Source organism: Oncorhynchus nerka, linkage group LG4 (genome assembly GCF_034236695.1).
Source record: "Oncorhynchus nerka isolate Pitt River linkage group LG4, Oner_Uvic_2.0, whole genome shotgun sequence".
Classification (NCBI taxonomy): domain Eukaryota; kingdom Metazoa; phylum Chordata; class Actinopteri; order Salmoniformes; family Salmonidae; genus Oncorhynchus; species Oncorhynchus nerka.
The window spans coordinates 56,181,963-56,198,136 of NC_088399.1; the positions used below are offsets into that span (position 1 = coordinate 56,181,963).

At 46.0% G+C, this 16,174-nt stretch overlaps 1 protein-coding gene across 1 annotated transcript in view; it reads left to right on the forward strand.

Moving 5' to 3' along the window:
* LOC115128229 (RNA-binding motif, single-stranded-interacting protein 3-like) overlaps nucleotides 1-16,174 on the forward strand; it is a 245,401-nt gene that overhangs the window by 119,905 nt on the left and 109,322 nt on the right. The window lies entirely within an intron of this gene.

Sequence of the window (16,174 nt, forward strand, 5' to 3'; positions counted from 1 at the left end):
ACCTAGCTAATTCAGAAGTGTTCCCCACACAGAGGCAGTATTATAAGCTATGAATTTATTAGAAAATGTTTCAGAAAAAAGTGGAATAGAATAAAACGCAATACAATAAAAAAAAATTAAAAACACATCTCTTACAGATGACAGGCTACACAGACATAGCACAAAAAGCAGTTCCATTCACGTATAAACAAAGGGTGAGAACGAGACGTTTTCTGTGTATTTTAAGTCTTTTTTGACCCCATCATAATGCACATACAGTAATTCAGTCTTTCCATGAGTTCATGGCACTTCATGGATATCAATCAATCTCTTTCAGAAGGAGGTCTCTCTGTTCTAAATCAGCCACCTGTCAAAGATCATCATCTTTTTTTTCATCATTACTCAACTTCACCCATTGGCTGAAAAACACTACAGTGATATCATGTAGTCTCACACACACACACACACACACACACACACACACACACACACACACACACACACACACACACACACACACACACACACACACACACACACACAAGGACACACACAAACAAGAACACACACAAACACACATGGCATGAATGTAGCTAGCACAATCTCAAACAGCTTTTGAGTAATCCCTAACAGCTTGCAGGTGCATACTGTGTTCTGGCACAAACCACATTAAACACAGACACGTGTTTCGAGAAAAAGTGAGGAAAAGCACACACACACACATACACACACACACACACACACACTGACACGCCATTCTAATCCCCCTTTCTGAGGGAAGGATCCTATTTTCAACCCAAACTATGGCTCTGTTTCATGGAGGCGCGTAACAATGTTTTATCACACTTAAACGTCACGTTCAGATTTCCCCGCATATGAAACTCGCTCTGGAAAGGATTGTGTCAGTTAAAGGAGGATTGATATGCCGCCCCCGCCGTCTCTTTTCGAGATCTTCTTAGGTTTCACACTTAAGTCCCTGTTTTCTATGTTCTCATTTCACCCGAGGCTCTCCAAAGTAGCTTTGATATTGAAAGTAGGCCCATCATGAAAGCCATGGGGTTTAGGGGAATGTAAATAGTGAAGGGAGCTTTTAAACGAAGAGATCTTCCCCGTAACGAATACGCCGCACCGCATCGTGGCTGCAACCTCCACAGATCCTTCATCGTCGTTCCATGTGACAAAAGAGATATGGAAATTGATATGTGAGAATGTTTTGATCCATTGGTATGGAATTGGGTCAATTGAAATATATACTATGTGAGGAAATATCACAATATAACCAGCATAAAACTATATCATATTAACAGTGCCCACATACTGAATAATATGCCTGCTGTAAATATACTGAACAAAAAATGTAAACGCAACATGCGGCAATTTCAAAGATTTAGCTGAGTTTCAGTTCATATAAGGAAATCAGACAATCTAAATAAATTCATTAGGCCCTAATCTATGGATTTCACATGACTGGGAATGGCTCAGCCATGGGTGGTCCTGGGAGGGCACAGGCCGACCCACCGGGGAGGCTCAGCCAATCAGAATGAGTTTTTCCCCAGAAAATTGCCTTATTAGAGACAGAAATACTCCCCCCCCCCCGCTCCCCCGATGAGCCCGCAGGTGAAGACGTCGGATGTGGTCTGGCGTGGTTACTCGTGGTCTGCGGTTGTGAGGCCGGTTGGACGCACTGCCATATTCTCTAAAACAACTTTGGAGGTGGCTTATGGTAGAGAAATTAACATGAAATGCTCTGGCAACAGCTCTGGTGGACATTCCTGCAGTCAGCATGCCAATTGCACACTCAAAACTTGAGACATCTGGGACAATTTGAGACAAACTGAGACAAACTGCACATTTTAGAGGGACTTTTTTATTGTCCCCAGCACAAGTTGCAGCTATGTAATGATCATGCTGCTTAATCAGCTTCTTGATATGCCACACCTGTCAGGTGGATTATCTTGACAAAGGATAAAATGCTCACTAACAGGGATGTAAACACATTTTTGCACAACATTTGAGACAAATTAGCTTTTTGTGCGTATGGAACATTTCTGGGATCTTTTATTTCAGCTTATGACACATGGGACCAGCACTTTACATGTTGTGTTTATGTTTGAGTTCAGTGTATATTCATCTATATCCATCGTACATAGAGGTGTACAGAATATGTGAGATGTTATAGTTTCCCCCCTTGCATATCTTTACCTTTATCTAAGGTCTTTGATCATATTCATGGCCACCGGATTGGCAGTATGTAACAGCACTGCTTCTTGCGGATCAAATCAGATCTGTGTCAATAGAAGTCCTTGCAGAGGAATACACTTGTCTGTGTGCACATCAGTTACTGACACACTACACCGAAGCATGCTGAGACTCTGTAAGCTTTCCACCAGCACTGTTTCTGCCAAGACACCACATGCCTACCACCCCAGAGCACTGATGGCACTTCAAATCCTGCCTCCCCATGAATTTGGGCACAACCCTCCTCCTCCACCACCACCACCAACAGTCTGTCTCTCTGTATGAGAAAACAGCTTGAGATTCCCATGAAGTTGGGCAAAAAGAACCATCTTCCACCAATCTGTCCCTATTTGCCCTCCTTCAAACAGCACACAGACAACCAGGCAGACAGGCACACACACATCTTTCTCTCTTTCTCCTCGCCTCTCCATTAATGAGTCCCTAGTGGGTTCTATCCTAAAAAGCAGTCTTCAGACGCCATTACAGCCAAGATGGCTTCAAAGATCCTCAACATTACATTAGCATGACAGGGGCTACCTGCAGTTGATAGCATGAGACATTAGCCAACTGTGCTATTACTAATGGGATGTGCTTGACTTTCTACATAGCCGTGGAAGACTGATTCTGTCTGGACGCAGTCTAGACTCAGTTCATACGTAAGATAGGAAATAGTGAGTTATGTGAGGTAGGACCCTCCCGTAGTGTACTTTCTCTCAAAAATGCAAATGCGGTTGACTCTACAGTATACGGATCACGTGTTGGCTTGTGCAGGTCACAGATGGTGATCGAGATTAGCGGACTGCTCACTTGCTTGACGTATTCATGGCTATAAATGCTAACAGGGAATGTGTCATCCATCTATTCACAAATAAGTTCACATCACTTTTTTAAAATGCACATTTAGATGACTGTAAGTGGCCCCAGATGAGTGTCTGCTAAGTGACTAAAACATGGATGTAAATGTATTTACAGTAAGTGCTTCGCCAGTTAGTGGTTAGTTAGTCAAATCATATGCTGTATTCAAGGGCCACTCGGTGGTCTCTGTCAGGCCCCGATGAGGCTGTGTGGGACGGGTAGGGACGGGGGCAGGAGGACCTTACGTCCTGGGGACCCTGGCAGCTGTCTGACCCACGAGGGCGCTGACCACCCCAGCCTGGCACGGGGACCCAGCAGGACCCGTCAGTCACAGGACCACAGAGTCCCACACCACCCAGGACATCACCACCACCCAGCCTCCTGAAAGTCACCAGAGGACTGACACACAGTGAGATGTGGAAGGTGATGGGTGAGATTCTTTCTCGTATCAGGAAAACAGAGATGCCAATCTTCATTTGCTAACCTTGTCTTCAACTTACTTTTTTTTGTAGAATAGAGAGAGAGTGAGAGCACAAAAAAGGAAACAAGTTGAAAGTGTTTATGCTCACGTGCACAAGTTTCCCAACAATTCAGTAATCAGTACCAGTTAATATCAGACTCCCACACTACTGGTCAAAAATAAAAGCTTTTTGCAAGGTCTTCATCATGTCAGCTATCTCCAACCAAATGATACAGATGGAGGATCCTAATTTGAGCCAGTTTTCTACAGCAGGACAATAATCCTGCAGCAACAGAACATCTGAATTATTATGTGGATTATAATTCATGGACATTCTTGTAGGGGTTGATACATTTTTCGATAAGGGAACATTTCTGAGTGTAAATTACAAACTTCAGAAGCCTTTTGAAACCTCAAATACAAAAGTTTTACATTTCCTGCACTGCAGGAAAATTCTGCTGGAACAGGGTGATCAAATGAAGATAGTACATTTGTGCAACAGTCAATTACCTTGTTTGTGTGGCCTGCTAGTGAGAGGAGAGCAGGAGGAGATGCTGTATGACTGTCATTGACTGGAGGCCCAGGGAGAGCACTGGGAGAGCACTGGGAGAGCACTGGGAGAGCACAGGGAGAGCACAGGGAGAGCACAGGGAGAGCACTGGGAGAGCACAGGGAGAGCACTGGGAGAGCACAGGGAGAGCACAGGGAGAGCACAGGGGCACTGGGAGAGCACTGGGAGAGCACTGGGAGAGCACAGGGAGAGCACAGGGAGAGCACTGGGAGAGCACAGGGAGAGCACTGGGAGAGCACAGGGAGAGCACAGGGAGAGCACTGGGAGAGCACAGGGAGAGCACTGGGAGAGCACAGGGAGAGCACTGGGAGAGCACTGGGAGAGCACAGGGAGAGCACTGGGAGAGCACTGGGAGAGCACAGGGAGAGCACTGGGAGAGCACTGGGAGAGCACAGGGAGAGCACAGGTAGAGCACAGGGAGAGCACTGGGAGAGCACTGGGAGAGCACTGGGAGAGCACTGGGAGAGCACAGGGAGAGCACAGGGAGAGCACTGGGAGAGCACAGGGAGAGCACTGGGAGAGCACAGGGAGAGCACTGGGAGAGCACAGGGAGAGCACTGGGAGAGCACTGGGAGAGCACTGGGTCTCGTCTTTGACCTGCCACTCTCATCAAGAAAACAAGTCAACACCTCGCATCTAACTAGCTAGCTCCTCGTAAAGGCTCGACCTTGAATCCACACTGCAAAAATATCTCTTAAAGAGCACACACACACACACACACACACACACACACACACACACACACACACCATTATTACATGAGAGGACGGAAGCTTTTTTCCCTTTTTTTTTAATAAACATTTATCAAAGAAGTAAAGTTTGGTGAGAGAGAAAGATTAATATGGGGCAAAAGCAAGCCAGCAAAAAACGATGCTAGTTAATGAGTTTTGCGGCATCCGGTGAGTCCGCGGCTCACACTGGCTTGCTAATTACGCTCTGTAAACGAACAGAGAGCGAGGGAGAGTCAGTGGAAGACAAAGGCGATGAGCAGTCGTCCACCAAGCAAGAGGAAACAAAAGAGCTGCATGGACAAACAACACATTCTAATCCACATGGAGACACTCGGAGAGGAGAGGGGAGGAGGTGGACTACTCAGTGTTCACTTCCTGGGCTGTGTGTTCTCTTTAACACCCCCATGCTAATATATCAGCCATGAGATGTACACACAGGAACGATGAGATGTACATGCAGTTTGAATGAGACGTACGCCCAGTGCCGATGAGACGTACAGTGTGATAGGGAGTGAACCTGACAAAGAGCTCTCTATTAGCCTTGGAACATGTGGTACAAACAAGTACCAGGAAATGTTGTTTTGTAAGAGGGTCGGGGAGCGGGAGTCAGGAGATAATTTAATCAAACTTTTCTTGACTTCACGTTGTTCAAGCTCTTTAGCTGGGTAAACAAACACACTGACTGACACGTAAACACCCCACCTCCCAGTGAGCTCAACACTGCTACACTGCCCCCTGCTGGTGAGGAGGACAGCCGTGGCAATGCGCCCTGTTGTTCAGTGGAACTGACAAAGGCCCTGTTTGTCTCTCCTTCTTTAAGTCCCCATCGCCTGCAGGGAATCCACACGCTGCGTCCCACGCCTCAGTGGCCACACAACAGCACATAAACAGAAGACAATCAGGCCGACTTTCAAGTGTGACTTTCAACGGAATGAATCCTGCCTGCGTTGTTGCCCTCCCTCGCCAATTTGGGAGGAAATATGCTTTCGGCAGGGTTTAAATGAAACTTGCCCTCGTACGAAGATATTCCGGCCTTGACTCGGCACGTGTGTATATCCAGTTTTCATCATGCAAGGTACAGATATCAATCCCCTAGTCCCTCTAGTCTGCTGCCTGGAATCAGCATGCATACAGTGCTTTCATGTCAAATGAGCGGATTTCATCTCCATGAATTAGATTAAATTAAGTCAATTGAGCTCATGTATTTGTATTGTGTGTTTAGGTAGTTGAAATCATGCTCCCAGGACATATTGCCGACATGTGACAACACACAAACCTTTTGTGTGTGTGTATGTGTCTGTCTCTGTGTTTAAAGGAATCCTGGCTATTTCATTAATGCCAGGACAACAGAATGTGTGACTGCATGACTACACCGGCCCCTCCTCTGCTCTCCCTCCCTGTCTCCTGTTCTCCTCTTCCAGCTGATTTTCCATGCGGAAAAGCCCCGTAGCCCCGTCTGCATTCCATTCCAACTAAGCCAGCATCATCTGATTCCAATTAGTGTAATTATAGCAGCGGGAGATGTGGGGGCGTTACGCTGCCTGCACACTGTAGGCAGGCATCAGGAGCATAGCAGCTAGCATACAGCAGTCACACAAGGCCACACCACTGGCAACAACAACAACAACACAACAACCGCATGAAATGCCACAGCAGCAACAAGTTCTCATAACTCATTCAAGTCTGTAGGCCATAGCAGGATTGGTACAGGGACAACAGGAAAGGCACATGACAGGGTGTGGTGAAAAAGTAGGCTATGGGCGTTGATCCTTATCCCTTTATCGTTGTGTTGGATCTGGTAAATGAGCAAAGCCTCGTCTGATGTCATAGCACTGTGACACAATCCCTCTTGCCTTCTGCCAAGTTGAAATGCTACACGGTTAAGGTACTGTATAAGGGTTAAGGTTACGCAAGGGTTATGGTTATGCTTAAGGTAAGGGTAATTTGCTAGCAACAACATCGCCCGACCAGTTATCAAAACAACTCTCCCTCTATATAAGAGAACAGAGTTGAGCGTTCCTCAGCTAGGGTAGGGGCTAAGGTTAGGGTTTAGGGTAGAGATGTCCGAAGGATCCTCAAAAGCACTAACCCTGCTGCCAAGGTGCGAGTCACGGTGCTGTCCCAGCCCAGTGCCCACGAAGAGATGCTGGGGACCAGGATGCCAACCTTTACTGTACTACCGGGTACAGTAAAGCATGTTGATGTTTTTTTTTAGAATGAATCATGTTCTGGAGGCAGCCTCCCAGGTCCTAAACACTGCTGGGTTTAATTTACCTCATTCTAACTCTCATTATCTCAGTCAAGAGATTTATACTGTCTCTCTACAAGGCAAATCAAAGAAGAATATTCTAGAAGTGTTTTACAAGTCTTCACGGGGGCTGAAACATTACAAATCTCCATTTGCTGGGTTTTTGCGCAGCAGCATAAATATGACTGGTTTTCTACACACGTCGTGGAGATGAAAGGCTCATTCAAGTGCTTACTTCAAACAGCAGGCCTTGTTAATAATGCACACACACTTGAATTAAAACCTCATTAGATGATGCCATGGTAAAGGATTGATGAGTTCCCATTTTCTAACAAATTTATAGCCTGTGTATGTGGAGTAAGTGAAAGTATTATGTGATATGTAAACAGTGGTATATCAAATCAAATTTAATTGGTCACATGCGCCTAATACAACAGGTGTAGACCTTACAGTGAAATGCTTACTGTCACGTGGGACTAGGTGGGTGAGGAAGGAATCAGGCGCAGAGAGTTCCACTGGAAAAAGGTGCTCTTTAATATGGCACAAAAATAGACAAGCCCAACAATTACAGGGCGCGGACAGTGAATGTGACTATCCAAACACACAGGGTGCCAAGTCCAGAAAATATACACCTCTACCTAAACGCTCACACGTAACACGAAGACAATCCCGCACAAAACAAGGGCGGGTACACATAGTTTAAATAAGGAAGCTCATTAAGCACATACAACAGGACACAGGTGAAACTAATAAGACAAAACAAACAAATAAGCGAAAAAGGGATCGGTGGCGGCTAGTAGGCCTTTGACGACGACCGCCGAGCACCGCCCGAACAGGCAGGGGACCCAACTTTGGCGGAAGTCGTGACAGTACCCCCCCCTGGCGCGTGGCTCCCGCAGCGCGCCGCCACCGGCCTCGAGGGCGACCCGGAGGGGCGAGGCGCCGGGCGATCTGGGTGGAGGCGGTGGAAGTCTCTCAGGAGAGAAGGATCCAAAATGTCCCCCACCGGAACCCAGCATCTCTCCTCTGGACCGTACCCCTCCCAGTCCACGAGGTACTGTAGGCCCATATGGCATGACGCGGTACTCATAATGGCCAGATGTAGTACTACATGCAGTTTTCCACTCATCTTCTCCCCAGATACGCACCAGATTATACTCACTCCTCAGGTCCAGTTTTGTGAGGAAGCACGCCCCGTGAAATGATTCCACCGCCTTGGCGATGAGAGGTAGTGGGTAACTAAACCCCACTGTGATGGAATTTAGACCTCGATAATCAATGCACGGACGCAGACCTCCCTCTTTCTTCTTCACAGAAAAGAAGCTTGAGGAGACGGGTGATGCGGAGGGCCGAATGTACCCCGGTCCCAGCGATTCAGCAACATATGTCTCCATAGCTACTGTCTCCTCCTGGGACAATAGGTACACGTGACTCCTAGGAAGTGCAGCGTTCTCCAGGAAGGTCTATCCAGGAAGTCGTGACACTTACTTACTAGCCCTTAACCAACAATGCAGTTTTAATAAAAATACCAACATTTGTAATATTTTTTAAATAACAAATCATTTAAGAGCAGCAGTAAAATATCAATTGGTACCGGTACAGAGTCAATGTCGCTTGCCGTGCGGTAGCAGAGAGAACAGTTTAAAACTAAGGTGGCTGGGGTCTTTAACAATGTTCAGGGCCTTCCTCTGACACCGCCTGGTATAGAGGTCCTGGATGGCAGGAAGCTTGGCCCCAGTGATGTACTGGGCCGTACGCACTTCCCTCTGGTGTGTCTTTTCAGTGTCCTGAGGGGGAATAGGTTTTGCCCTCTTCACGACTGTCTTGGTGTGCTTGGACCATCATGTGCATCAACAAAGTTATGTGGAGGCTTGAGATTACATGTTCAGTGTAGTCAGTTCAATTTTGTGTCTGGTGGATCGATTTAGAACCTTAGATGAAACCGTAGGTAACTCATAACTCATTCAATGCCAATACTGATTGGTGTCATTGCCCTGTGTAGGGTGCTGTCTTTTGGATGGGACATTAAACAGGTGTCCTGACTGTCTGTGTTCACTAAAGATCCTATGGCAATTATTGTAAAAGTAGTGGTGTTAACCCCAGTGTCCTGGCTAAATTCCCAATCTGGCCCTCATGGCCACCTAATCATCCCCAGCTTCCAATTGACTCATTCATCCCCCCTCCTTTCCCTTGAAACTATTCCCCAAGTCGTTGCTGTAAATCAGAACGTGCTTTCAGTCTACTTACCTGGTAAAATAAATAAGAAATAAAAAACTCAAATTTGTGGAGTGTATGCAATTCAAAATATGAGTAATTCACTCTTCAAGACAATTGTAAAGTGTTGCTAAAGTGTGTATCATCACAATGAAATGGGGACATTATAGGTGCAATCTTACACGTGAGTCGCTCCACTCTCCTCCTTGATTCGTGACCTCAGTTCAAGTTGACCTCACTTAGAGGGCGTCCCTCCCATCCCTCCATGCATCCTCCACTGAGGACCAGAGGTCCCTAAACTCTGTCTTTTACACACACTGTGATCTGGACGTTCACCACAGGAGGTTGGTTGCACCTTAATTGGGGAGGACGGGCTCGTGGTAATGGCTGGAGTGGAATGGTATCAAATACATCAAACACATGGTTTCCATGGTGTTTGATGCCAATCCATTTGCTCCGTTCCAGCCACTGTTTTCCTCCCCTCACTATTATCCTCCTGTCTTATCTCCCATCTCCGTCATGACTGATAACATTTGTCTAGACGCTTTATTGTTGCAATGTTGCAGGGCCCCTTAACGAGAGCCGTTCATTCATGCATGTGTCTCCCTCCCGCTCTCTCACGCGCACACACACACACACACACACACACACGCACACACACAATCCCAGCAAGCTGTTGTTGAGACATGGGGAGATCTCAGTGAGACACAAGGGCAGGTTGTTAGTTTGTTAGTTGACTCAGTGTATCATCGGCGTCCGCGTCAAACACATTATCTATCTCCTCCAGCCTGGAACAGGACCTCTCCTCTCACAGGCCATTTAGATGCTAATTAGACTGTTACAAGCAGCCGTCCGGCCCCTCAACGCAGGTCATCTGGTGCTAATGAGCCAATGAGACACTACAGTCATATGGCAACAATGATATCCTGTTGGTCTCGCTCTGTCTGAAGGGAAGTGCTGCTTTGAGGATGACACAGGGAAATTGAAAATAAGTGTTCGTTTTGTCTATTTGGTATGTTATTATCACAATTTATACAGATATGATTGACTCGGTCTTGGGTCTGTGTTGACAGTTATGGCCATCCACTTTGGAACAAGTGTTTTAATTCATACTTTTAAGTGCTATCCTATGGGTCCACATTGTAGATTTTGTTGCAGGACTTTTACCCAAATGCATTCAATTCAAAATATTATTATATGAAAAGAGAAAAACAAATTGTTTTGTAAATATCATAGTTTCTATATATATTACTTCTGACAATCAAATTGCCGTATGTTAAATGATATTGGGATGCATTCTGACTCTGTGTGCTGACGCAACACTTCCATTATTACTTTTGTATTGCTTTTGTTTGTGTGTGCGCCGCCAAATAAATACATTTTCAATATGTATTTCAATATCTCAGGGCCTCAGTCATGCCACGTTCTCCTGTGCTCTTGTGTCATTGCTGGATATTGATGTGGCGGTGTGAAGTGTGCTATTTCATTTCTGTTCCATTTGATGTATGATGTTTGTGTCGCAGTAAAGGCTTGTGTGCCAATCTCGGTGTTGCCTGAGAGTGTCGACACATTAGGGGGAAACAAATGAAGCTTTAACTCGGCTTAGTTATTCTATGCGCGCTTGTGAAACGGGCCAACAGCGAATGTTATTAGCTTGGCGGTGTAGAATTCTTAAGCGAGGATTGCATTTCATTTGGAGAGTAGGTGATGGAACAGAAGAGAGAGAACGTTTGTGATTGACGATGCTGTTGCATCCAAAATGGCTCATTGTTGATTTCATGTTGTATAACTAATAGTTGGGGACCCAATGGTGCGTACGGCCCAGTACATCACGGGGGCCAAGCTTCCTGCGATCCAGGACCTATATATTAGGCGGTGTCAGAGGAAAGCCCAAAAAATGGTCAGAGACTCCAGTCACCCAAGTCATAGACTGTTTAACTCAGCTACCGCACGGCAAGCGGGATCGGAGTGCCAAGTCTAGGTCCAAAAGGCCCCTTAACAGCTTCTAACCCCAAGACATAACACTGCTGAACAATTGATCAAATGGCCACCCGGACCATTTACATTGACCCCCCCCCCCCTTGTTTTTACACTGCTGCTACTCGCTGTTTATTATCTATGAATAGACCCCTAGCTACATGTACAAATGACCTAGACTAACCTGTACCCCCACACATTGACTCGGTGCCGGTACCCCCTGTATATAACCTCGTCATTGCTTTTTTATTATGGTACTTTATATTATATTTTGACTTTTGTTTATTTGGTAAATATTTTCTTAACTCTTTCTTGAACTGCATTGTTGGTTAAGGGCTTGGAAGTAAGCATTTCTACACCTGTTGTATTCGGCGCATGTGACAAATAAAGTTTGATTTGATTTAATATGTCAGCTCAGGTGATGCAAGTACAATGGTTAAACGTCACTTAAAAATACAAATAAAATTCTAATGAGACCATGTTGCAGAATAACCTCTTCCTGTGTGTCCTTTATTAAAAATACATATTGGTAGCAGAAGTACCCGTTGTGTGTATGTTTGAGTGCCCATGCATGTGTATGTGTATGAGTTATCAAATAAGTTTGCCTTTCAGTAAACAGTGAAGATCCCTAACCCAGAGAGTCTCGGGGTCCACATTCTTAACACAGCCATGTGCTGGCAGACCGGCCAAGCAGAGGGGTCTTACAGACAAACCCTTTGAAGTCACTAATGTTCGTGGCTCATTTGACTTATCCACAGTGGAGACAGCACGCATGGGGACTTTAAGAGCCTCGAATCCCATCCGGCGCTGCTCCACGGGTCATGTGGAGCGCTATAAAAACACATACCCAGAACACTAAAAGGGCCAACGAAGCTGGACACCCATTCCCTTTGGGGGTTTGTCAGGACAGGGTCACCCCGTTTGTAGTTTATGGGGTCCTTGTGACCCGGAGAACCATGGGTCTGCACCTCGTTGGAAAACTGGAATACGTTTGACATTCAAGTAATTTAGTAGTCGCGCTTATACAGAGCGACTTACAGGAGTAATTAGGGTTAAGTGCCTTGCTCAAGGGCACATCGACAGATTTTTCACCTAGTCCGCTCAGGGATTTGAACCAGCGACATCTGGTTTACTGGCACAACGCTTTTAACCGCTAGGCTGCCTGCCGCCTTAAGTGTCTTCTACCAAGTCCAGAGGCTGAACTAACAGGGCTCACTGTGAGGAGTCATTCATTGTGCTACCTCAGCAAGAACTCCTGCATTTTTTAATACAATTCCACAGAAAATAACTTCAAGCCTGTAGTCTATTGAGGCCACTGTGGGCCTTGCCAAGGTTGTTTCATAAGTGGTATTTAAAAAAAAATATTTGACCAAATGTCATTTCAATAGCATCAAATATCGAATGTAGTGTCTTGAAAACAGGAAAGATTTTGTAGCCGTTTGATACTCAAGGAAACAGAGCATCTCAATCTTCCCTGATCTATGAGATGAAGTAGTTATTTATATGTCTTCGAACTTCAGAGTTGGCTTAACGTTGGACCAGCTAGCTAGCTAACAAGCTTGTGTGTGCTGAGCGGCACCAGAAGTCAAATAAATCAAAAACGCCTTACCAATGTGAAACGTGATGACTATATTATCCTTAACTAGCATTGGAAAGGTTCATCCGTTCTATAATTTAAAAAATGTATCTCTAATTTCTGAATCGTGCTTGTAATGCCAGGTTGCCTACACATGCACACACGCTGGCAAAGATTTTCAGCTGGCAGGCAGACACTGGAATGGTTTTCTGAGTGACATAGTGAGGGATTAGCATTGGCACTTTAGTGTTTTCTTTGTGGGACTGGGAAAAAAACAGTACCACTGGCTGTGTGGAAGCAGAGAGAAGAGTCTATGGCTTGGGTGGTTGGAATCTTTAGCGATTTTCCGGGCCTTCCTTTCTGATCTAGAGGGCCTGGATCGCAGGGAGCTCGGTCCCAGACCCCACCCTCTGTAGGGTCACGTTCCCTCGCGGTTCTGAGTCTGTTCCTCGAAAATTTCATTATTTTCCGGTTTTCGGTTCTGTTCTCTGAAACGGTTCAAACCCTTGCCGAGAACTGGAATGCATGGATCATATAGTCAATATCGGAAAAGATACACCACCCCAATCTCTACGACTTTGTTGAAGATGAGGCTTTCTGAGCTGGACAGAAGGGATAGTGAGATGGAGGCAGAAAATGAGAAGTACAATTTGAGCTGGCCAGGTTATCTAGGCCGAGACAGGTCCCCTCTCTGAGTGAATCATCTATAATTTACAGCCATGTCTCCTGACGGCGTGATGTAGGCAGAGGTGCCCTCCTGGTCAACACAGGAATCAAACACCAAGTAGCAACACGCCCTAAACGAATCTAAACGAATGACCACCCACCAAATGATGTCAACAAACAGCAATTCAATCTCCCAAAAATGATATCATGAATGATGCATTAGGGCTGAGAATGAGAAAATGCATTTGCCAAGAACACAATGAGCTGTTGTAGCAACACCGTCATGGGGGGGGGGGGGGGGGGGAATACGGTAAACGCATTATGAGAATGGGCGAGAGATTAGTGATGTTGTTTCACCTTGGGAGATGAGGAAGCATCATGATTATAGACATAATAGGACTTAATGAGACCGACCTGGGATTTGATCAAATAAAAACCTATTTTGTCTGCCTGTTTAAGTCCTTGCTGTGTGTCTGTGCTTAAGGAAGAGGGGTGAGGCCATCCGGCGCCCATCTTCTTCCATGTTAATAATGCATTTTTGATATGAGCTCCACATGAAATTTTAATCTCTGGAATATTAGCTCACCAAGGGAGATACAAAATCTAATCAGTGGCCGTGATTAAGCGCGGGTGAAGCACATATTGACCCATTTAAATTCACATTAACCCGCCATCAAAATGTGTGAGGCATGGTACTGATGGCTGCTGGGATTGAGAGGTGTTGTGTCTGTTTTGCTGGGATACGGTCCGATCGTCTCCCACGTTTACATGCCTGTGTAATGGAGAAAATGAGAGCGGGAGGAGTGCGAGAGAGGTTGTCTTTACAGGTTCAGCTTCACCTGGTTAATAGTTGTCATGCTGCTAATGTAAAGGCCCATGTATAGATTGAGGTATGTTTAAATGTATGGTTGGTGTGAACTCATCATCTTAGACGTTCACATTGAACAAAGATTGCAAACGATACGGGATTTCTTGTCGCCATCCCATTTCTTTTCAGATATTGCTAGCCGTTATTGAGACACGTGGCAGGGCTCTCAGTGTTTGTGTGTGTGTGTGTGTGAGTGTGTGTGTGTGTGAGTGTGTACATTTCATTTTTGTTACCTACATTCAGCACAACCGCGTGGCACGCCGCGGCATATTCCAACACCCCATTTGCCATCCAAACTCTCTCTGCCCAATAAATATTTCCCTTCCCATCCCAGGATGGTAACCCAGTCCACCTCCCGCCTGGATGATACCTCTTAGCCTAAAACAACCCTTTCCGCCTGGCTGGCTAGGCTGACCCTTAATAATGTATCACCGCCTCTTGTTCCCTCGCCTGGCATCTAACATCTTCGGCAGATTAGGATTAAGCAATAAGGCCCCCGTGTTGGAGGAGGCCGATGCTGTGGTGGTGCTGGGTGGGCTCGTGGAATTAAAGAGTTGTTCAATTCAACTGAACACCTTGGTGCCTCGCAGGGGGGGTGGTCGGACACCCTCAGCTGTCGCTGACATAGATTGTTGCGCTCACAGGAAGGGGAAGAACACGAGGTCGGAATGAATCTGATGGATTAGACTACACTCCGTAGCAACGCATGCTCATTTTAGGATAGGGCTGTTCTTGTGGCAGAGTGGAGGAGTGGATTTGGTCCTGGCTGGCTGTAGCTAAATGAAATTGAACTGTCTTTGAGGTGAACGAAAAGGTGCAGCTTTCCACTCTGGTAAATGGCCAGTTGCAGACTGCGTCGAGATGTGACTACATGACATGACATTGACATAACGGCACGAGCAGTTGAATGGATCAGTTGTATGTCGGATAGGCGGAAAGGAAAGAAGGAAAGAAAACCATAGGTTTGTGTATTGCCTCGTTATTAGTGTGTTATAGTCTTACCGTTATGGCTTAATATCAGGCAGGCCGTTTAGGTGCTGTTTGTTTTTAATGTGCAGTAATTCAAAAGCAAATGGCCGCCTTGGGGACGACACAAATGTTCTGCCTCTCATCTCTTTGTTTCTAATAGACAGCATGGATTTACAATGTGGATTTTGTCAGCCCCCTAGTGTGGAGCATAAGGACCTCACACATTGCCCTCTCTCTCTCTCTCTCTCTCTCTCTCTCTCTCTCTCTCTCTCTCTCTCGTGCTGTACTCAAGGACTATTTGAGAGAGAGTGTATGTGTGAGCTATATTTATGCAACTGTCTGTGTACATTATGCATGTGCGTGCATTGATGCCTGAGTGCTTGTGTGTGTGTGTGTGTGTGTGTGTGTGTGTGTGTGTGTGTGTGTGTCTGTGTTTTTGAGGGGGGAATCTGTACTCTCACATAATTCTACAGCACCTTTTTTAAGACCTAGATCCCCTCACACACACTTAACACACTTGTCTATGTGGCTGTCGGGAGAGGGGACAGTGCAGCGGACAGACAGAGGGAAGAGTGGCGGCTGGGACGTGTTTGACAACAGACGGGTGGCTTGATCCCAACGCTTGGGGGTCTGGGATGGGCCTGGGAGGGGGTTTGGGGAAGGCCCGACTCACGAACGAATCTGTCTGACTGGCAGCTCTTTGTTCCGTCGACTTTTTTTCTCCAGCTCCTTCTGACAAATCTAACCCGGGGCTGCTTCTGAACTGAGGGGATGTATTCGTTCACTTTCTCCCACGCCCTCTCCCGTCTCCCCATTTGCCTC